This window comes from Hemicordylus capensis, chromosome 5 (assembly GCF_027244095.1).
Source record: "Hemicordylus capensis ecotype Gifberg chromosome 5, rHemCap1.1.pri, whole genome shotgun sequence".
NCBI classification, from domain to species: Eukaryota; Metazoa; Chordata; class Lepidosauria; order Squamata; family Cordylidae; genus Hemicordylus; species Hemicordylus capensis.
In genome coordinates, this window is record NC_069661.1 from 237180107 (window position 1) to 237204484 (window position 24378).

Here is a 24378-nt window from a genome sequence, read left to right on the forward strand (position 1 = left end):
GCCAAGTGGTTACACTTGATTGCATGAACCACACAAAGTGCTCTGCCAAGTCCCTTCAGGATGCTGCTGAAGCGTGGCTGGTAGATCAGATGCTATGTCTCAGGCATTGCAAAAATAATATTCATGTGATCATTGGTTGCTTAAGCAATAGAGCCAGCCCTGACTGTATTTTTACTTGATTGAGTTCCCCACTCCACTAAATGCTGTTTTGTTTAGCAACAAGAAGCTTCCCTTTTCTGCTCAGCAGGCAGAGGAAGGACTTGACTGTGTGCAAGGTTTGTTTGCAGAACCACCAATGTACAACCTCTGGTCCTGTTGTACACAATTCCCTACAGGTTACTAAATTCAGACTTCATAAAAGTGTATCCTTTACATTCAGGGCAACACCGTTAACATGAAGAAACCAACTGATTACAGGTTTTGTGCAGAAAAGGGCCGCCAGAATGAGCAGGTGGCTGGAGCACCTTTCCTATGAGATAACGTTACAATGGCACCTTTTACATTAGAAAAAAGGCAACCAGGGCGGGGCGGGTGTGTGTGTGTGATAGAGGTTTATAAAATGACGCATGGAGAAGAAAGAAGTTTTTCTTCCTCTCTCATAGCACTAGAACTGGGGGTCATCCAATACAAATTATTGGCTGTAGATTTAGGATGGACAAAAGGAAGTTCTTCTTTGTGCAGCACATAATCTTTAGATTGTGAGCCCTTTGGAGACAGGGATTGATCTTGTTTATTTATTATTTCTCTGTGTAAACCGCCCTGAGCCATTTTTGGAAGGGTGGTATAGAAATAGAAGAAATAAATAAAATAATCATCATAATAATTAATCTATGGAATTCACTGCCTCAAGTAAATTATGGGCCAGATGGATTAAGACAAATGCACAGGGGACAAGTCTATAAATGGCTACTATTTATGATGGCTATGTTTGTTTGTTTATTGTTCAGTTTTTATAGAGCCTTTCAGAAGACATCCCAAGGCAGTTTACAAAAATGGAAATACAATAACATTTCATAAAAATAACATTTAAAACCTTGACATTGCTTAGACAATTATTATTTATCCCTTTTCAGCAAAAAATAATGATGATAATAATCACAAAGCAAAAAATAATGATACTCCTAGCAAAAAGAATGATGCTCCTGCTAAATACGCTTCCATGACATTTGAACCCACCCATGCGAGAATGTCGATATCCCACCTCAACCCGACTTTGTCAAGCTGACTTCAGATGTCTGGTCTTCAAAATGAATGATGGGCTATGGATATTCTCCACCCGATGTTGGCATGTTCAGACGTCATGGAAGCAGCAACAGTATCAGGAGTGCAGGCTTGGTGTGACCTGGCACCTCTCCTGGCCACCGTTATGTGTGAAGCTGCCTATAGAAATGGCCTCTATCCCAAACCGGCTCAAAATGGAAAAACAAAACAAATACCAGCAGTGGTCACTGGAGAGATGCTATGCTGGACTGAGTGCAGATAATTACTCTTCTTTTGCTAAAGTTGAGGGATGCACCATTTAAAAAGGTGTCTCTTTGCTCAGTTGGGTGGGTGGGTGGGTGGGTGGGTGGATGGATGGATGGATGGATGGATTGATTAAGTGCCATCAAGTCGGTGTCGACTCTTAGTGACCGCATAAATAGATTCTCTCCAGGATGATCTGTCTTCAACTTGGCCTTTAAGGCCTCTCAGTGGTTCATTCATTGCTATCGTAATTGAGTCCATCCACCTTGCTGCTGGTCATCCTCTTCTTCTCTTTCCTTCAACTTTCCCCAGCATTATGGACTTCTCAAGGGAGCTGGGTCTTCGTATAATGTGTCCAAAGTATGATAGTATGAGCCTGGTCATTTGTGCCTCGAGTGACAATTCTAGATTGATTTGTTCAGTTAGCAGAGGTAAATGGCGACCTCTATAGTATATGGCTATATGCTCCCTCCAGGCGGGGGTGTAGCTAGGGAAGAGGGGGAATGTGTTCTCCCCTTTCCCCTGTGGCCCTTTGGAGTGAGGGAGATAATAAAGAAAATAGGGAGGGGTGGATCTGGGGGCCCCAGGTTATTTGAACCCATCTGCTAGGGTTGAAATGCCCCCTTGGAATTCCGGGTATCACCCGGATTTCTTAGCCCACCCGGATTTGCCTGGATTTCAGCTTTCATTTTTTTTTAAAAAAGGAAAAAAGTTAAGCTCTAGCCCTTGTAGAAGCGGAGTTATGGAGCAAAACGTGCAGCCACTATTCTGCTCAACCACTGGACTTGGATGAAGAGCGGAAGAGCACAGGAGGCTCGCTGGGAGGGCTTCACTTTCACAAGTCCAGTAATGCCCTGAGGAATGTTGCCTTTGTTATCAGCAGGGGTCCCTATCAGGCAGTTGAGCGGATAGCTTGCTTTTGATGTGAATCACTACACAGCCTACCACGCTGTGTATTGTACTGTTTCAGGACTTTCTTGGCTTTACATTCAGTGCATGCCTACTTAGAAGTAAGCACCGTTCGTTTCAATCAGATCTTCTCTCAGAGGAGTATGTACAGAATTGCAGACTTCATTAAAAAGCTGTGCATTTGTTTTTTGTTCTATTGCTGCTGTTAATATGTCAAGGAAAATGGTCCGGCAAAGATATCTTCCCGGATTATTGTTGGTAGATATCCAGAGCAAATACAGGTCAACTGGAAAGTGCAGCTGCTAATTTGCAAATGCAAATTATTTGCAAGCCAATTGACACAGTATGCAAATTAGGCACCCGGATTTGGAGAGCCAGAATGTAGTAACCCTACCATCCACTCCATGATAGCTACACCCCTGCCTCCAGGTACAGCGGCTGTATGACTGAATAGGAACTGCAGGGAAGCAGCGATGGCTACTTGTCTTCATTCATAGCCCACCTTTGAGTTCCCCAGAATCATCTGATCGACCCCGGCGGAAAACGGGCTGCCCTCTATGGGCTTCTGACCTGAGAAAGCAAAGCTCTTCTGCCTTACAGGATTGGGAGGAGAGGACTACACTCTCATGATGCATACGAGTAAGCCCCGCTGCGGGTACTCATCTGCGCAACAACCGATGGGATTGTGTGCTGAAAACGTATTGTGTGTCATCACCATCGTCAGCACCTTACTTTATCCCAAACCTTGTCATGTCCTCCGTTTGGCATGTCTTTTCCAGGCCCACAAGTCACAGACAGACATCCGTGATGTCAAGTCCGGCGGCAGGACTCCGTTAGGCGTCCAGCTTCCCATGGAAGGATGCAAGAGCATAACACAAAACATCCATCCCTTGGCTGGCTGAGGCCAGTTGTCTGCTCAGCTCAGCCTCGGGAGCTTCACAAGCGGGGCATGACGCGTATAACGCAACCCCCCCCGCCCCGCTTGTTTGCTCCCGAATATCTTGAGATAAACTGCCTCTGGATAACGAGGCTCCATTTTTAGAAGCCATACAAATAAGCCGGTGTTTCATGTTTGTTTTTTATTTCAAAGAAAGACCCAAACAAACAGCAGGGTGCTTAAATATAATTGTGTGTTGTTCTGTATATGAGGTATGATGAATCACGCGTCCTTAAACCTTCGGGTGTTGCTTTGCTTGACGGGGGGGGGGGGGGGGGGGACGACAAAGACTGGGTGGGGCCGGCGTATGTGTGGGTGTCTCTCAACCAGGTTCCCGTCTTCAGAGAGTCTTCAGACATTTCTTGCTGCTCATAGAGCTTGAATCCATTCCCAAATCCCTCACACGACGCCCAGCGCGACTTTTAACACAACCCTCACGGGGCACACTTGTGGTACACTAACCCACACAGTTGAGTCCGCAAGCCGCGTAGCTCTGGACGCATATTGCGTGACAGCCGACCGGCGGCAATATTAAGAGCCGCGCGCCCACCTCCTCCTTATTTATTTATTTTTTTAAACCAACGCGGGGTGGGAGGAGCTCCTTCCGCTGAGGGGCGGCGCAGGCAGCTGGCTCGTGGCGGTCCCCTCCCACTCGCAACAAAACAAAGTCCAGCAACTACAACTCCCAAGATACCTTTGCCCTAGCCGGTCACGAGCACGCCCTCCCGCCGTGCCTGACGCCACGGCCTCCGCTCAGGGCCGCCCTCCATTGGCTCGCGGAGCCTCGTGCGATGATGACGATTCAGGGCAAAGGGGAGGCGATCAGGCTGTCCCGGGAGGCGGAGTGAAGGCGGCGACGGCGGCGGCGAGAAGAAGGTGGAGGGGGTGGGATTCCCGGAGGCGCCGGCGTCACCGTGGGGACTCCCTCCCTCCGACCTCCCAGCGCCGGACGCGAGTGGACGCCGGAGCGAGGAAGAGGCAGGTAAGGCGGGCTGCTGGGGAGCGCCAGGTTGGGGCCCCGAGGAGAGGCTGGGGGCCCCTTGGCCTGCTGCCCTGCCTGGTAACAGAGGCCTGTGTGTGGGGCAGGCAGGCAGGGCGTGGGCGGTGGGCCTCTCGCCGTAGGGCCGGCCGGTCTAGGCCACGGGGGTGCCGGCTGAGTGCGCCTCTGCTCTGACTTCGTCTTCCGTCGCTTAAGCCCCTTCTCGGGCTGGCTGCTGCCTCTTGCTGCTGCTGACCTTGGGCAAGTCACTTATCTTTTCTTCTTCTTTCGCTTCAGCAGCTGTGCTGGTAAAGGGGCTTCTTGAAACGAAACTTAAACAAGCCTCCCAGAGCAACCTCCGAGTGTTGCATCGAATAACTAATAGTCCCAGTTTGTCCCGTACGTGGTTATGTACTGGCTTCTCCAGTACACGATTACAGTATGTTGTGTGCTTTATAATACCATGTAATCATAGTTATTGTTCCTTCCTTGTGCTTTTAAAAGCAACCATTTCAGCCTTGTCGCAAACGACTCGTGCTCTGTCTGTCTCCAAGGAACTTGCACTGTGGGGTCCTGCCAAAGGATAACACCTGAGCTGAACAGAAACTTGTAGCAGTGATATTCGTATTTTGTATTCGGCTGAACATTACTTTTGAGGAAATGAAGCGTCAATTTGGTTGAAAGCATTCTGCCTAATACTGCCTTCTGCATTACAGTGTTTCTGCTGAGTCTTTTAAGGAGTTAAGTATTTTCAATACTATTTGGGAAGGAAGGGGAAACGAAGTGTGTGGTGGATACCGGGTACAAGCAAAGCGAATTGTTTAGGTATTCTGTACATCTCATGTAGCAATGGTGATAACAAAAAATGGTCCCAACAGGGCCAGCTCCAGGTTTGAAGTTACTTCTGTGAGCCCCCGCTTTTAACATGGTGGTAGATGTGGCAAGTTTATTTCATTCTCAACACGTTGACAGCAGTAGGAGTGTTCTTGCTGCTTGCCGTGCCTCTCCCCCCCACAATGCCCCATTTGGTATTGCAGTACTACATAGGGTACTGTGGTAGGGGCAAAACCCAGTGGGCAGCAGTTGCTGTTTAAAACACTGTTGCTGCTGCTATCAGCCTTCTGAGAATAATAGAAATCTGCTCTAAATTTCAATGTTTCTTGTATGAATAACTGAATTTTGGAGATTCCTTTGTTGCTACAGTAAGGGGAGAGAAGCCCAGCCAGCTGTACCAGTTCCTGTTGAGATCCAGTTTTCCCCCACTCATAGGGGCAGAGCAGGTATCTGTAGTGGCCCCCCCCCCATTACGGGGCCCTCAGCAGCCTCTGAGGGTGCCTTATGCTGATTCTGAGCAGCAGATGGTTTGGATAATAAATAATAATAATAATAATTCAGTTTCTAGACCGCCCTTCCAAAAATGGCTCAGGGCAGTTTACAAAGAGAAATAACAAACAAATAAGATGGTTCCCTGTCCCCAAAGGGCTCACATTCTAAAAAGAAACATAAGACACACACCAGCAACAGTCAGTAGAAGTAAATGGAAACTTACAGAAAATACTGGCGTAACCAGAAACCACCTTGATCAGATTGATAGTGTTGGGACAGCTGGTTGCATGTTTCTTATCGGGAGGTAGGTTTATGTTCAGAAATCAAACATGTAAAGAGACTCTAAGCCTGAAGTTCCATTCTGTAAAATCAGAATTGCAGTGATAATTTTCTGAGACTGTGCAGGGCTAATGATGCAATCTTGTGCATGCATACTTAGGATTAAGACTTATTTAACTCCATATACTTGATGTATGATGCATAAGTCACATATATTTTAAAAATGGAACCATTCAATTATGTGTAAGTATATATCCCAAGAGGCTATGGGCTGGTGTGAAATTCGAGATTGAGGCTGCAATCCAACATGTACTCGTACATTCCATTGAAATCAGTGGGATATACTTGCATAGGATTGTGCTGCAAATGGTTTATGAAAGTATAATAGTAGTTTGGGTTTTGGCCTGATCCAGCAGGACCTGTTCTTGTGTAGTTTTCAATGAGGTATAAATCTGTTTCTGTGTGTGAGCCGCAGGTGAATAGAGGTTTGCACGGAACCGCACCTCTGTGGTCGGGCACTGGGGAGGGGGGCTCTTTAAGGGCATAGGAGGTTGTACTTACCCCACCCGCCACTTTCCCCCCACTGGTGCACCTGTTTTGTAAAGCATTTGAGGCAGCAGGGTACCTCCCTGCCACCCGTTCCTTGGCAAAAGACTTCAGAAAGCCTGGCTGCGTGTGAACATGTTGTGCACGCATGTCACGTCTGCACATTGCGTGCGTCTCGCTGACGTATGCACACAAATGATGCTCAGACATGATGCATGTGCACAGTGTGCACACACGCAGTCAGGCTTTCTGAGGCCTTTTGCTGAGGAACGGGGGATACTTTACAAAACAGGTGCGCCGGCGGGGGGAAAGGGGCACGAGAGATAAGTACACCTTAAAGGTCCACCCCCGGCGCTGAACCAGCACCATGTCTGGACCGGAGGCCTTTAGAATGGCCTCCGGACCAGTCCATGCACGTCCCTACAGGTGAAGATTCAAAGTGGGAGACTTGTTTTTGCACATCTGGGAGACTGGCATACACTGGCTCTATGGAAGACTCATGGTTAAGTTCTGAAATATGTTTACACTTTCACTACAGCACTCTTTTATTTATTTATTTTATTTTATTTTATTTTTGCATTTATATACCACTTTTCGTTAAGACAACCCCAAGGCGGTTTACAAAAGTTAAAACATACAATAAAAAGACAATAAAAACATCAAGCTAAAAAGTATAAAAACATAGAAAAACAGGCATAAAAACAATACAACAGATAAAATATGGCCGTAATATGGCCTTTGGGAATTGCCTGCCCCTTGATCTTAGGCTTGCTACTCCCCCATTTATTTTTAAATGGAAGCTGAAGACCTTTTTATTCCAGCAGACCTTCCCTTAATTTTATGCATGCTACTTGTTGACTGCCTTGTTCTAATGACTACTTTTTATCCTGTGCTCATATTATTTTAGAGGTTGTATTTTATTGTACTGTATGTATTGCGTGTGTGTGTGTGTGTGTGCGTGAATGAATTCTTTTTGTTAGCTTCCATAGAGTCATTTACGAGGAATCCCTGTAAAACTTAAACATCTGAAGAATTGTTTTTGCTCTTTGTCACATAGCACACACATTTTTGCTAACACTGAAATATCACTTAGATGTAATCTGCATTTATTTCAGCACATAAGTGGGCATAGGGTGGCCCCAAAGTTGGTATCCAATTATTATAGTTCTATCAACAAGGAAAAACTTCCCCGTACACAAGGAAGCTGTATAAAGGGCAGCTTTGTGTGTTGCACAAAAGTAGTGACAGGAAGCATGAGTGACTCAAATGGCTTCACTTCACCATTTCTGTTCAGTACACATATGTGTTTCTCCTGTGATGAGATGCTCAATTCAGCACTGGAGGTGCACAAGTCTCTGATTCATGTATTGCACAGGAAGTTCTTTTGTTACCACTTGTGTAAAACATGTAAATCTATTCTAGGTAGTACTGATAAGACAGCTGTTCTAGTAATAAGGTTAAGTGACACTACCAAGCCATACCATGAGATGGCTAACGTTTCAGCAAAGAAAAAAGGAGTAATGATTAATTATATGAACTATGCCAAAATATGACTATTGGAAACTGAAAATACACACTTGTTTACACCAGTCGGTCTAATCACTGTTGGGCAGTGTTCCTCTAACAGGGATTCCCAGATGTTGTTGACTACAACTCCCAGCACTCCCAGCTAAAGGCCAATGCAGCTAGGAGTGCTGGGAGTTGTAGTCAACAACATCTGGGAATCCCTGTTAGGGGGAATACTGCTGCTGATTCCTTTTGTATGTGTATTTTGTAGCTCTTGGTGTTCCAAATCACTAGTACTCGTTTTGTGCCTTAGAAGTCTACTGTTGTCTGGTAGCTCCTTCTGGCCTTATTTGTACTACTATGAATACTTGTATACTCTTTTAATGAAAACACTCAAAGCAGTGTACACAGAAAATTAAACATAAAACAGATAGATGGCTATTTGTATATCCCCAGTGTCTCCTGGAATGAACACTTAAGATCATTGAGAAATAAAGGATCTGTCACCTATGATATCAACAGGAAATCTTTCTTCTTTCATCTAGAAGAAAAGAGTCCCCTGATATCTGGCTTCCTTTCGACTGGTAACGGGTTCATCTCTTCCCCCAGTTTAGCTTTCAACAAACAAGCATAACACACAGCTCTTGGGTTTTGCTCTGGTTTAGTCTAAAAAGAAACGTGAGTATGCGGGCTGGTGCTCTCTCTCTCTCTCTCTGTTGCAAGACCCAGTTTGTGCATCAGGCGAGGCAGTTCTCATGGTCGCCAGAAAGCGGGCCAAGAGAGCCTAGCCCGCTTTCTGGCGACTGAGAACTACTGGGCTCGCAGGCGAGCCCGGTTGCTCTCAAGCAGGACACCCACTTAAATTACCCTCTCCTAAGCTCAGGTTAGCAGAGAGAGTGCTCCACTAACCCAGGCTCTACAATCGTGTGTTGCCGTGGCGTGGCAACTCACAAGTAGACCCCCAGCCGGGAGGCTAAAAGCAGCCTCCTGGCTCGGGGGTCTCTCCAGCATGCCCTGCGCAATCACGCAGAGCATGCTGGAACTCCCGGGAGCCGTGCGGCCCCCGATCCCCCCCAGCCAGCTCCGTAACGGAGCTGGCAGCCTTGTGGGCAGCCCACTCTCCCCACAAACCCCATTTTGGCGGTTCCCACAAGGTGATTTTGGGTGCCTTGATTGGAATAGCAGTGCTAATGTGTTGGACTTCCAGTATAAGAAGCACAGTGGGTTTGGTTGCAATCTCTAGGTCTGCTACTCTTTAGTAAAAACTTCAGTTGCTGAGGGGTGTGTGTGTTATAACTGTGCAGATCAGTGGTAGAATAGGATTAGTTCAAAAAGTTTGAGAAACTGGCAGCTAGCTGCTAAAAACACAAAACATGAACTGTGCTAAAAGCCATTTCAAGCCTGCATGGTTGTGTAACTTTGGGGTCACTATCTTTCTTCACTGCTCATATTGCTAAGCATAGAATTGAAAGAGAGAGAATATTTCACCATGCGTATTAGTGTTAACATTTCTGGTTTAAGTAACAGAATGGATGTGTCAACTGACCTATATATGGCTTATCTGAAAAGGGAAGAAAGCCTTATTGCTAGTGATTCTTTCTTTCTTTCTTTCTTTCTTTCTTTCTTTCTTTCTTTCTTTCTTTCTTTCTTTCTTTCTTTCTTTCTTTTTTTCTTAGTAATAGTGCTATATAAAGTTTTAGTACCTAAACTTTGGCTGCTGATTGGCCTTGTTTAGCTGTAATTTGGGTATGAGTAGCTGAAGGAGGAGACTGCTATTACCCAAGAGTACATAGAACAGCTTGCTAGCAATACTGAAGTCTCACTGGGGCAGAGTTTAGAAGAGAAGCTTGTTTGCTTCTATTAGTCTGAGAGCTGGGCAATTTATTTCTCTCAGGGGAGGTCTAGCTGTATAATACAGATAGCATTAACTGGAGTGAAGGCTTCACCGCTATGGAGCACATAAGCTTTAGTGGAATGAATTCATAGGTTGGGACATCTGCGGAGTGAATGTGCTTCCTAAAAAATCATTTCAGGAGGGAGGTTGGCAGTGGGCCTCTGTTTCTGGAGCACATGTGAGAGAGGAATAAGACGAGTACAAGAAATATACACAGATTTGAATTGCAATTCTATACATGTTCAAAAGCCAATCCTGCTGTGCTCGAGTAAGTATGTTTAAGACTACAGCACGATGCTCCTTTTTCTGACAGGTGACACAAGCATTTTTTAACCACACCATATCGTGTTGAAAACTTAGTGGGACCTTGTAAGCTTGCATGAGAGGCTAGATATGGGTTGCCAGTTATTCCTGATATCAGGTCCTTGGTTATGTTTGTAATAAAAATGAATGTAACATTTTATTCCTGTACCACTGTCATGGCTTTCCCATAAGGAACCCTGGGAATGACATATTGTGACTAAGCCTGTCTGACAGAACTATTAGGTCTCCACCTGCCTCCAAGAATTGTTCCTTGCTTCCCCTCACTCCCTTCCCCACTAAACACCGGGAGGTAATTATATTTTACAAGTACAAAAAACCCCAAAACAACAAAACAAGAAAACAAGAAGCAAAAACATGGCTGCTCTTCTTTTTCTTGTTCAAAGTGGTCCATACATCAGGGCATTCTTTCCTAGCTTTCTAGTTCCATGGTATGTTGTGTTAATGTAAAACCACTTCGTTTGCTTTGCAAACAATTCTTGAGGGCCAAAGTCTTCAAGAGTTCTAAATACAGGGGTTAGAAGTTCAAACCATTCCAAAGCACTGACTCTGGTAAGAATATATGTTTCATCCTCAGTACTTTTTCAGAAAGGCTCCCCAACTTAACAGAAGATCACCTGCCCAGATTTACTTAGTTCTGAAACAAAAATACTTATACAAATGGTTGCAGATGCTCTCTCATCTCAGATAATTCTACCCTCTTGGGCAGATTCCGCCTATGTCTTTGGAACAGGGTTAGCAAGCAAGATGGACACAGATCTCCCTTGTATAATAATCCCCAACTAGGATGTGGCAAACCATGAGCTGTCAGAGCAACACCTCTGGATTGACCTGTCCCATGTGTATTACTTGTTCTACAGTAGTGTCACTTTTAATGACAATACAGTACTGTGAATTACATTTGCATGTAATAAGTAAATGTAAAAACAAAGAATTATGGGGTACATGAAGTAATGAAGCTTGATTTGGAGGTGTAACCCTACTTTGAGGATGCTGATATTTCAAAGGAATGTTGGTTTGGAATTATTGAGGACTCTTGAACAGTATGTTACAGGAAAGGGAAGCTTGGCAACTAGTGAATTCCTGATGTGGGCATGTAGGTGGAGCACTGGTTTGCATCTGATGAGCTATATGAGTAGGAGTTGGTAATATCTCCATATAGTGAATACTAAAATTCCTCCTCAACTGGATTAAAGCATGCTGTCTTCTGTATTCCTTTGGTGAAGATAGTCAGGGTAAGATTCCAAATATTCTGCTTGCGAGGATGTGGCTAGTATATAATTAGTATTTCTTTCTTGTCTCCTTTTATCTTGCTTCTTGGAAATCTGGAATAGTCTCTCTTTTTTGAGCTGCAATTCTAACTATCCTCACCATTAAGCAATGTTTTGTTTACTTGGAATAAAAGTAAATCTAGGTAAAATGGTACTAACTGCTCAGTTCTAACAAATAGGAAAAGCTTTGGTGTAGGTTTGATAGTGCTTGGAAAATCTGCTTACTCCTAATACATACATATCTACTCTGAAGTTCTCTTGCCAGTTCTTGCTACTTGGGCCTTCTGAGTTTAGGGGGAGGTGGCTCCCACCAGCATGAACCTTGATCTGCACTGCTGCCTGAGATCTGGGCCCTTCTGTTTGTAGGGCACATCTCTATATGTAGTAGATCACCTTGGCTTGTTTGTGCATTTTTCAAGGCCATTTTAGCTATTTAAACCAGGGATGTTATTCTGTAGCGCTCCAACCTAGATTTGCACAACTTTCTAACTGGGTTAATCAATGGCAGTTACTTTGTGGGAGCTCCATCTGGTAGAGTATCAAAGATATTGGTGGTGATGTTTTGCTTTGCAAACAGTCTTGCTGTGTCTTGTTGGTAATTCTGGCTTTCTGCTTGCTATATTGGTGCAGTCCTTCATCTGCTAAAGGTATAAGCATGGGTGTCGCAGGACTTCTTCTGGGGTGGGGGGCAAAGCCAGCAATCCCATATCCCTCTTCCTGGGAATTGAATTCAATGGGAACAGGCTCATTTGGGGTGGGGAGGCAACTGCCCCCTCTTGCTCCCCTTGATTTGGATGCCCATGGGTATAAGCACAAATATCTGGTTTTATGCTTCTTTGACTCACTTTGACAGACTAGGAAATAAGTGAAATCCGTGAACCCTGTGCTGCTTGAGCATCATGACAGACAACTGTGCAGGATTTACTTCTTAAAACAAACAAACAAGGCATTCTGATAATAAGCCATAACTATTACCAGTATCTCTCTTCTTATTTCCATTGCTTGTGCTACAACATGAGTGCTTGGAATTCATTGTACCAAATTCTAATTTCTGCATTAAGGCCACTGTGTACCCATGTTAACAGCATTTTAGTTCATGTTTTGTAGCAGCAAAATAACAATGACGCTCATTCTCTTTTCCAGTCAACAAGCTTGTTCTTTCTAGGTCTGGTCTTCCTCTGGCTTGTGGGATATTTCAAGCCCACATTCTGAAAGTAGCCATGTTCAACAGTTTAAACATGGCTGTGGCTACATTACTATTTCCTAACTGTGGCTGTCTCCCGACAAGTTTCATCTTGAAACTCCTGCGCACATAGTCCATATCTGGAATCCTTTCAGAAAACACGTGCTGGTATCTGAATGCAGTAAAGCTTTACTTTATCTTTACGGTGAAACATGACAGGTTACTTTATTATGGTCATTGACCAGAACCAACAACCAGATAGCCATCAACAGCAAAATTAACATTTTAACAGATTAAGACAGAACACATATACTACTCATCTTTAAAATCTATATACGATGTACTAATAATCAAAATACTTAAATCTAAGAAGCAATGCTATACACCTTAAAATTTTAGTGTCAATTCATATCTTGAATCAACTCTTGCCTGACCTTGCAGGCTGCGGCACAGAAGTTGGCCGCACTAAATGTTGTTGATGGATTCTGATCTGCAAGAGGTAAGGAGGTATAAAACTTAGTTGATCTGCCTGGCATATTTAGTAAAAGAAGGGCAATAAAAGTGATGCGACAATCCCGATAGAATGGGCAGTATAAAATAACATGCATCACAGTTTCAATTTCCTCTGTGCCATATGAGCATTTTCGGCAAATAAGTGGAGTTTTCCAATATCTGCCTTCTAGAACCGCAGATGGAGCGCTTTAAAGCATGCCATCAAAAAACACTCTTTTAACACAATTTTAACCAGAAATTTAAAAGGAGCCAGGCTCTGGCCTCTACCTTAATCAGGCCTGCTTCTAATCGGAGTACAGCAGTAGGTACACAACTTGCCACTGAGAACACAGCCTGTAGAAATTTAGAGTGCATCACTTCCAATTGAATAAAATCGTGATATGTACAGAGCTGAGAACAATTTAACAGCTGAGTTATGGCCTTGGCCTTGAACACTTTAATGCAGTCGGAATGAAATTACACCCCTAGACTGAAAAAAATTAGAGAATAGCAAGGTCGTTAGCTGTTTGGGCATTAGCAGTTACCTGCTTAATCTGGGCCTTCCAGGAACCAGTGGCCCGGAAGACAGCTCCCAAATATTTCTAGCTCATAACCTGCTCTATTGGATTCCCACAAATCTGCCATTTGTTTAATCGTCTTTTAGGCAAACGCCAGTATCTTGGTCTTGTGGGAATTTATGTTCAAGAGTTCTTCTTTGCCAATAGTGGGCCAAGGCCCATAGGGCTCTCCTCATCCCAGTGGGCATTCATGAGAGAATAACTGCATCATCGGCATATAAAAATTGATATGGGTTTGTTAGCTAGTTTAGGGAGATGGAGATCAGGACTATCAAGGCAGTTTACCAGGGAAGTTATATCGAAATTAAACATAAGGGGAGCAAGGATGCGCCCCTGCTTCACCCCCTCTGTGTTACAGCATCGAACAGCTGGCCTTGTGAGTTACATTTTATCCTTAATGTGGTAGTCTCTTGAAGCATACAAATTAATAGTAGTAGCCGTCGCTGATCAATGGACGAAGCCTTGAGCTTCCTCTAGAGCCAGTCCCTAGGGATCGAATCAAATGCAGATTTAAAATAAGTGAAAGCTGAATAAAGGGATGACTTGGCACCACGTTAATATTTCCTCCATGTCTGGAGTTCATCATAATGGGGACAAGAACTGAGCATGCTCAAGACAGACTGGACATTCAATTTGTGTAGATCCTTCCACTACAGGGTGCTGTCCCCAGTTCTGGTCTTGTCTGCTGAAGGCTTGGCCACGATAGTTAAGAGCTCTGCTGCTGATTTCTGCTAAAGCCCTTTCCCCCCCATCTCCTTGCCTTTGAGTGTGCAAGGGCGGGAAGGAGCTGCCTATAGCCTTTTTCTTCTTTTTTGCTACTAAACGCTACAAATTTTCTTTCTTTTTTTGTAATTTGGATGATTGGCTCTACTTTCGTTTTTAACATTTGTTTCTTTTTGAGGAACGGCCATCCCCGCTTTGGTGGTGGCCCCCCGCCCAATGCCATTCTTATCGCAATGTAAGCATCACAGGAAAAGCAAGGCTAGCAAAGAGGGCAACGGCAAACAGCCTAAGAAGGCTAAAAAATTATCGGAGTCAATTTGCCTGAGTGAGAGATCCTCATTCAGGCCATTTGCAAGCGCTTGCGGCGCCCTAAGGAGGCAAAACATCAGAGGCGACCGGCAGGAGTCGACATCCATTAGCACCTCACCAGTGCTAATTGTGGGCGGTGAACCGGCTGGCCCGTGTTATCCCCCCCGATACCCAGCCCTGCGAGGCAGCAGATGGCGTGTTTCCTCTGGACTTGGGGCAGGGAGAACCCCTGCCCGCCACCGTTAGTCAGCCCTCTTCTAATGGGAGACATACAGGTACCATCCCCTCTGTGATATCTCGGGGTCCCCCTCTCCCACCTTCCCTACAGATGTGGTGGAGTGGATTAAATTTTTTTGTTAAAGAATGCCTGCCGTTGGTTTCACAGGGCCAGGATGTTTTGCTGCCAGCACTTCCATGTCCTGAGCTGCCGCCTCCTACTCTGACTGGCAGCTCATGCAGACTCTGCCAAAGTCTTTTCTCCTTCTCCCTTGCATCGAGCCCTTGGAGGCAGGCTATTCCTCTGGCGGAGAGGGGCTGTTTTGCTCCTAAACCACATGCTCCTAGGCGCAAGAGGCATCTGCCTGTTTCTCTCTCTTCGGAGTCAGACCTGGAGCCCAGGCCACCTAAATCATTGAAGGGGCTAGGAGATGTGCCACCCCCTGCAGTCTCTTTACCACTGGTCCAACCTAGTGTGTTTTCTGCTGCTCCCCCTATTGTTAACCCTGTTTTGCCTGCTTTCCCTGTTCCCCTCCAGCCCCACGTTTCAGTGTCTGACCCAGAGTTACCTCTTGCCCAAGATAGGGCATCAGATAAGGAGGAGGGTGAGCTTTCGGAGGAGGAGGAGGCACCTGCCTGCCCCCCCCCCCATCTGTACTCCCTTTCTCCTCTTCTGATTTTGATGTGGTTCTGGCTAAAGCGAAAAGGGCCGTTAAAGATGTGTCATTGGTGGAAGCGGTTCCCCCAACTGAGCTAGATCAGGACGTTTTCTCTTCATCCTTGGGTGTCTCAGCCTCTGTACCTTTTCCCACCCTGTTCAAACAGATGATGCTAGCTGAATGGCAGAATCTGGCTTCTAGCAGACCCATTGGGTCCCTCCCTAAGAAGCACTAAACTCTGTCTACGGAGGTCTCTGCCCTGTTGGCCACATCTTGGGTAGGACCCCCCCCATTGTTCAAATGGTCTTGGGGTCATTGTTGAATTTGGAGAGTCAGGAACAACTACAGTCAGCTGAGGACAAAAAAGCAGATGCCTTGTTAAAGAAGGCACATGAGGCCTCATCTACAGTTATCAAGGCAGCTAAGGCAAATTCCATCTTTACTCAGGCCTCTATCCTCTGGGCTAAGCAATTGGCTTCCCTGGTACCATCGGACAGCTCCAAGTTACATCAAGACCTTAATAAGATGGTGAAGGCGGCTGCCTTTATGGCGGACTCCAGCCTTGATTGTGTGCAGCACGCCTCTAGGGCCCTGGCATTGGGGGTGGCATTATGTAGAGCCCTCTGGCTCAAAGGATGGCAAGTTGACTCTGAGTCAAAATTAGCACTCCAGTCTTGCTCCTACAAGGGCACTAATCTGTTTGGTCCCTCCCTAGAGTCTTTCCTGGTGGAAACCAAGGACTAAAAGAAGGTGATGCCTTCCACCAGAAGGGATTTTCACAGGGGGTTTCGTGGACGGAGTGCTTCCTTTCGTAACCAAAGGCAGTACCAATACCAGCCCTCCTTCCACTCTGGTGATGTCAGGCAATCCTCCTTCAGAGGTTCCAGCAGGTTCCAGTGGAGACCAAGGGGCCGAGGCTCCTTCAGACAGCAGGGTGGCAAGTCCTCCAACCTCCCTGCCCAGTACAGTAAGCGACAATGACTACATGGCCACAGGGGGCAGACTTCAGCGGTTTACCCTTACCTGGCTGTTCATGACCCAGGACCAGTGGGTACTGGGCACAATCACCAAAGGTTATGCTATAGATCTCTCTACCATACCACAAGACTACTTCTTTGCCACCCCTTGCTCTAGATGACCCGAGAAACGTCATCTGATGGTCGAGGCGATTCAACGCCTTCTCCAGACTCAGGCGGTCGAACTGGTGCCTTGGACCAAAACATGTTCCGGTGTTGACTCGCTGCTCTTCCTCGTATGAAAGCAGGACAGGTCTTGGAGGGCGGTCCTGGACCTCACACGCTTCAACAGGCTCATCAGGAAGCTCAAGTTCCAGATGGAGTCCCTTCAGTCCACCAAACAAGCCATCCTTCTGGGCGATTTCTTGGCCTTAGTGGACCTCTCCAAGGCTTACTTGCATGTCCCGATCCTTCAGGAACACAGAAGATTCCTTTGGTTCCATTACAACGGCCACCATTACCAGTATCGTGCCCTCCCGTTTGGCCTTTCATCGGCCCCTTGGGTCTTCACGAAGGTAATGGTGGCCCTCACAGCACACCTGCATCTCCAGGGGGTCTGCATTCACCCCTACTGGGACGACTTGCTGATTAGGGCATCGTCGTCCGAGACTGCCTCTCGCCATGTCCAAGTCACTCTGGCATGTCTGAGGGATCATGGCTTTGTTGTTCATCAAGAAAAAAGTCATCTTCATGTGTTGCAGTCGCTCCAACATCTGGGGACGGTCTTCCACACTGTTCCAGCCTTGCTGACATTTCTGGAGGACAGGAGAGCCAAAATTGTCTCCACTCTGACACCTCTGCTCCATGCAGAGTTGGCGGATCTGATGTGCTTGGTGCAGATCCTTGGCATGATGACAGCCGCCATGGACACTGTTCTGTGGGCCAGGTGGCATTCCCGGCCTCTTCAGTGGCTCCTGCTGCTTCACCAGGCAAGCAAAAAAACGGGGGGGGGGGGGATCCCACCGTGACTATGGCAAACAAATATGCAAATAATATAAAGCAGCCAAACAATGACAATGTATATTAACAATGAACCAATAGTTGAATAATCAGTAACACTGATAAACAATAAATCATTAATCCAAGATAAACAATTCAACAAGAATAATAATATATACAATAATGCTAATATTTTTGCATTTTGTATCATGAGATGGCTTGAGTATTATTGTATATATAATTATTCTCTGCGCGTGGAGACTGAGCGCAGCAAACTGAGATCAGCAAGATACTCCATCCAGGTTTTGAACACCATTCTGGTGTCCCATAGGCTGTCCACCCATTGCATATACCAGACATCATGGGCGGCCTTCTCCGGATGGGCCCAGGGTAAACATCTGGACCCTCTGACAGCAAGAGCTCCGGAAGTCCTGGAGTTCCTTCAAGCTGGCCTGTCACTTAAATTGAAACTGGCTACCTTGCGTAGGCAGGTCTCTGCCCTGGCCTCAGTCCTGAACATTTCGGACCCAGGCACTCAGTCGCTGCACCCACACATTTCTCGTTTTCTCAAAGGTGTGTCCAACATGGTGCCGCAGCTGCCGGTTCCCCGTTTTCCCTCGTGGAACCTGAACAAGGTGTTGAATGCCCTGACTACACCTCCTTTCGAACTTTTAAGTTCCATACCTCTCAAAGTTTTATCTTATAAAACCCTGTTCCTGGTTGCCATAATGTCTGCTCACAGGGTTTCTGAGCTTGGGGCCCTCTCAGCATGCAAAGAACTATGCGTTTTTCATCCAGACGAGGCTAGATTGCGTCTTGACCCCACGTTCTTGCCGAAAGTAAACTCAGTGTTCCATCGTGCGCAAGAGGTCATCCTACCCTTGTTCTTTCCAAACCCCACTCATCCGACGGAGAGACGCTGGCGTAAGTTAGATGTTCGGCGCGCCTTACGCTTTTACGTTTGGCGCACTAAGGATTTGAGTCAGACGGACTCACTTTTTGTGACCTTTTCCCCTCACAACCTGGGGCAACACCCTTCTATATCTTCCCTAGCCACCTGGATCAGGGCCTGCATCCGTATGGCTTATGAAGCACAGGACCTGGTTCTCCCTGCGGATATTATGGCCCACTCTATCCATAGTGCTGTGGTGTCGACAGCTTTTTTGACACAAGCACCCTTAGCGGATATTTGTAGAGCTCTGCTACTCTGTTCATTTGCCAGTATAAGATTCCTTCCTTTTTTGGAGTCACAGGCATAGAATTCTGCAACAGGTGGTCTAACATCCATCCCTCCCCTATGTGGGTCTGTTTCTTCCAGGTTACTGCTTGGGCATGCCATTATGATGAACTCAAGACAGGGGAGAAAGGAACATTGAGTCTTACCTTGTGATCATCTCATTCACCTGTGGGCACCATTTAAATCTGATAGACCTATTATCAGCCAGAACCTTTGGCCGAAACCTCTCCTCCATATTTAGGTTTTATACAAATGGCTTCAAATAGAGTACCAAGTGGTTACAATCCTAGTGGTAAGTGGTCACTATCCAAGTGACAGTCTAATCTTAATTGATCAACTAGATAAGTGAATTTTGTGACACAATAACAGTCAGTAATGCTCGCCCGCTAGCAGCATCTTCAGCTGCTCTGTTTAATATAAAGAAGTCCAATCCATACATTGTTGAGGCTAGTCAAAACCAGCAAAGTTAGATACATTAACTTTGGTCTGGTGTGTCTGCAGGGGAGCAAGACAGTCCTTCTCAGGAGGACAGCTCTGTTAGGCTGCATATCTACCAGAGGGAGGCATCGTTGGGGTCCAACCTGGCATTAAAATCTCCACCAGTGATAACAAGGGATTCGGGGAAGGCAGCTAGGAGTTTGATAATATAAGCCTCAAACTGTATCCAAAACTCCATAATACAAGATCAGTCTTTGAGTGGGTGGGGATAAACATTACTAAACAGGGTGCAGCAATCAAACTTAATAGCCGAGGCTGCTGCAAGATGCAAATAAGAATCAAGCTTAACGGGTTCAGCCTGCAACCTGGTAGAAATAAACAATCCAAGATTCCCTTTTGCTCTCCCTTTCTTTAGTCCAGGTACAGCATTTAGCATACAAGACAAAACCATCTAGTTCCATATCTGCTGTTGACCAAGTCTCCTTGTAACAGAAGAATGGCAATTTTTGAAATATAATCAATGAAAGTAGTATCACTTTTCCATCAATCCCAACTGGTAATGTTCCATGACAACACAGTAACATTGTGCAGGTTCATATGTCAATCAGCACGCCTATATGTGGAAGTTCCCATAGGCGTGGCCTCCAGATTATCACTGAGTGTAGTGATGCCGTTGATCTTGCTGCTAGAGTGAGCCTCCAACAGTGTTAATCTCATGGGGTGCTCAGATGGAAATTCCTGGACCAACACTGAATTTAACAGGCAGTCTGCTGCCTGTTGCAAGTCTTGTACTGATATCGAGGAGTCCAGGCCATTGTTTAAATGGGAATCAAACTCTTTCTTGGGGATAGCAGTTGTAGTTCTCCAGTCATCATTTCCTCACTCCCATTCTCTACCCCTGAATCTTGGTCATTACTAAGCAGAATAGGGTCAGAAAATGACTCAAACACCATCAACCTTTCTTAGCTGTCCTGACTTAAGAATGTCCTGTGTATTCTTTGAGCTTTTGGAGGGATATATGCTATCTGAGGCTCAGCAGCCTCACGTAGAGATGCTAGGGATGCTCAGATCCCTCCATCTGTGTTGCTAAAACTCATTTATCTGCCGATACTTGGGAGTATTGGCCTCTTTATCTCTGGTGAGTCACACGTTTTCAGGCTGGTTTGATTAATTGGCTTTTGGTTGGCAACTGCAGCTGTTGAAGCCAATGTCTTTTGCTTACCTGCCTGGTGAGGGAGAGTTGCTCAAGGCAGCACTAGACACTGCTGGGTTAACCCTTTGAGTAGCAATGGCCATAATTGAGTATCGCAAAACACACAGACTGGAACTATTTGAAAGCTGGCCAGGAGAGCTTTTGTTTTAAATAGCATAAGTGGGATCACTGGTTGCTCAAATGTGAGCAGTAATGTGAGCATTGTAGCCGTTGACTCAGTGAGTGGATCACTGCTCGCTTGCAATTCAAACGCTCACTATTTGCATGCTAGCTATTTGTAGCATAATCTGCGTAGTTTGTATGTTCCATGTAGCACAAGCGTTATCAGCCCTCTTAGTGTGTGATCTCTGCAGCACCGGATTTGTGTCACTACCAGTATATGTCTTGGCCTACATTTTATCTCATCATTACAAGTGCAGATCTCTGGTGCCTTGCTGAGGTTGACATATTATTTACAGATTCTTGCACATCTGCCTCAAATGACTCAACTGATCCAAGAATGTTCAACTTCTCTAGTAAATTTATTATTCTGGGTCATGAGAAGAGCATCCTTTGCAAGGAAGTCTGAAGGGGTCTCAATGGTGTGGGGAATCCCTTGGTTACCGACTATAGGAGTGAGGTTCCTAGCTTTAGCTTCATTTATTCTTAATGGCAACTCCTCACTTCTAAGCTCCCTCCCAGTGATAACAGGCGAAGCCTCTATAATAGTTTCTCCGGCTCCAGCGTTCCATATCTATTTGCGGTGGGGAAAGAATTTTAATATACTCATTGACACTTTGTGTTGGAAAAGCTGATCTATTTTTAACCTCTTCACAGCTTTGAGGAAATTATGTGATTCTGGCAAAGATTGCCGTTTTTTATTTCCCATCCTCTCCAGTTAAGGTAAATACAGATTTTAGCAGACTCCAGCAGTTAATGGTCAAAATGCTTCCTCCCATGTGGGTAACCAGCTTGCTTACTAAATACTGGAATCAACACTCCAGATAAGAGAGAAAAGGCATTCGAATAAAAGCTCAACAATTAAGTTTCTAGACTTAATTTAGATAAATTTTTTAGATAAAAGTTTTAAAAGGTCAATAAACTTAAGCCCGGCAGAAATTTTAGCAATGCTACTGGGAGAGAAGTGTATCAAAGCTGTTCACTTGTCGCCATCTTCACTCCTCCCGCATGACATATTTCACTTTCGTCTCCATAAAACATTGATCAGAGGCTGCTGTTAGCTGAAGAAAACTTGATGCCATATTATATGACCTATGTGAGGGGTGGCTTTGAATATTATATTGCACTATACCTGTTATGTCTGCCTTAGTGCTTAAATGAAATATGTTCTGTGTAGCTAAACAAGAGCTTACTGAATTGTATGCTACTAGCTGGCCCACACAGAGCATCTGTGTGCTCTTTGGGGCTGGCTGTTTCCCCACTCTCTCCTGCCCCACTCTCTCTTGCCCCCGCCCCCCGCACTGAGCATTTTACGGTGGCGGGCAGCCGGCAGCCGGTAGCCATTTTCGGCCAGACTTCACCCCTGCCACAGGCCCTCCTTACCAGGCAGCGGGTGGTCAAAAAGGGCCCCACCGCAGCCGTTCCTCCTCCCATGCAGTGAACAGGGAAGTCCTGCCGCCCGTTTCCCTCCCATCCCGGCCTCCAACGGGTGCCTCGCCTCCGGTCGGGACACACATTCCAAGGCACACCCAGGAGAATTATATATCGAGATCCTCCTAGTTGCTGATCGAACTGACCCATAAGGCTTCCTTTCTCTATCTTTTTAATACTGAAAATGGATGTGATGTAAGTTGTACTGGTTTTTCTGTAACTCAGCATTCTTCTTTGTTTCTGTTTTCTGGTCTTAGACTGTAATAAGCTTAATCTGTATCTGAAATGAGGCCTCAGCTGTGTATGTACTTGTGTGAGAACTGGTGGGAATTGGCCACGCCTTGATGTATGCCTTCCACTTGCATTCAGAGTGTGTTAGACTCCAGCCACGGTATACACAAAGCAGCTAGATGCATCAAGTTGAATATTGTGGCATGATAGCAAAGGGATCCAATCATTTGATCAATGTCCTGCATTTTGTGGGTTCCAGTGTCACTGAGTGTTCTTAGTGCTGCTTGCACATTCTTGGAAGACTTAATGTACTTGCATGCACATATGAAGATTTTTATACATACTTATTTTGCCTCCACTTGATTGTGTAAAACTTGAGTGCACCATATGTAAGCTGTTGCAGTTGGTCATGGAAATAAATTGGCTCGGTCATAGAAATCTGGAACCTTGTTCAGGAAGCACAAAAAGGCTTCAGTGGTTGCTTGTTACCTTTTTAAAATCATTTTAAAATCTTGGTTAGTTGGTAGAGGGTTGGATAATGAACTCCAAATAAAGCAAAGTTGACTTCTGGTATCCTTTAGGGTCAAACTAGATGTTGCTTTAAGTACATGATTGCCCCTTGCTGGCTGGCTGACTTGCTCTCTTACTAAATAGCAGTAAGAAGTTGCAGGGGTGCAGGAAATGGAGCAGGGCTCAAGCAGCAAAGGTTGCCCCTCCCCCGCAACTGTGCTTTAGAGTATTAAACACACACACACACCCAAGCATGCAGTGGTCCATTTAATGCTTAAAATTGGTGGTTGAGTTTGGGTGTACCTGAATAAATTGGCCATACCCATTGGCATTGATGAAGAAACTGTGTTAGGATAAACTTAGCTTAATTGTAATCATGATTTTAACAGATATAAGAAACAGGTCTATCTTAACAAAGAAGAACTTTAGTATTTGGATTACCTCTTAATATGCAGTGGGCTAAGGAATTGGCCAGTGTATGTTGAAAGCCGTCTGCTGTCTAGATTCTAGGCTGATCTGTGATGATCAGATGTCTGAAATTAGAACATCAGTAGTGCGTCTGCTTGCTATTTGGTTAGTTCTGCTTCATATTGTTAGTGTTCTTCCTGTGGGCCAACCTAAACTCCAGTCATACATAACTGGAACAGAGACAGTCATGTGACAGCTGTGTTGCTCAATTTATGCTGCTTCAGCAAAGAGAATAGCCCTCCGCTTCCACTCAGCCCTAAAGCTTGAACATGTGATTAGATAATTACAGATATATAAGTACTACAACAGTTCCTCAGCACACAACTGTTGAGATAATGAAGCAGGAGAGGGAAAGGAGCAAAGACGCATAGGATTTGGAGAGCTGGAGCCACCGGCACCTGAAGGATATATCTGAAGACTAGTGGTATGCTTATCGGTGGTGGCTTTCTCAGTGCTTTTCATGTTTAACAACTTGGACAGCACAGGTTGACTCTTCCTTGAACTACATCTGTTCCGAAAAGCTAAGTGGGATATATGTAATTTTTCTCCACTGTCAACTTTTGATGACAGATGCTATATAGAATGAATTTACAAATGCATAGCTGTTTGTCATCGTTAGACCTGTCTGTGGTAACTTCCTTCCCCAACGCATGGGCAGGATTAGCATGAATCGTGCTAGACTACTTGAGTCTGTTTGACTCTGTTCAGTACAGGTGGCCCTCGTTATTTGCAGGGCTTCTGTTCCCGCCAGTTAGCATGAATATGGAAACCATGAATAAAGAAACCTTACCCCTATGGGAATCCAGGAGTTAGGTTCCTTACAGTGTTCCCTCTAAAGCGTGCCCATGTACATGCGCCCACAAAATGGTGCCCAGAAATGACATCAGAAGTCATTTTTGGCCACTGGGGAAACACGGCTAGGCAAAAATTGCCTATATTTCATGCCACAGATAAAGAAATTTGGTCTCTAAGGCCCATCTACATATACATGAAACTGCGGATAATGAGGGTCTCCTGTACTATTTGAATGCAGAGAACTGTTGCGTGGATGCCATAGAGAGATTTCCACAACAGCTTCATTGTGTAAGATATTGGAATTAGGGTTGGACACTTGGTTAAATGTTCTAAAACTAATGCTTTAACA

At 45.3% G+C, this 24378-nt stretch overlaps 1 protein-coding gene across 3 annotated transcripts in view; it reads left to right on the top strand.

The window, feature by feature from the left end:
- The first annotated feature begins 4020 nt into the window (after positions 1-4020).
- ADIPOR2 (adiponectin receptor 2) overlaps positions 4021-24378 on the top strand; it is a 54345-nt gene continuing 33987 nt past the window's right edge. The window contains exon 1 of one of the 3 annotated variants that reach the window (XM_053255034.1): positions 4021-4288. The gene's annotated coding sequence lies outside the window, so the exon portion shown is untranslated. Of the gene's footprint in view, positions 4293-23555; positions 23659-24378 lie in introns of those variants that run through there. The other 2 variants (XM_053255033.1, XM_053255035.1) reach the window with 2 other exon arrangements.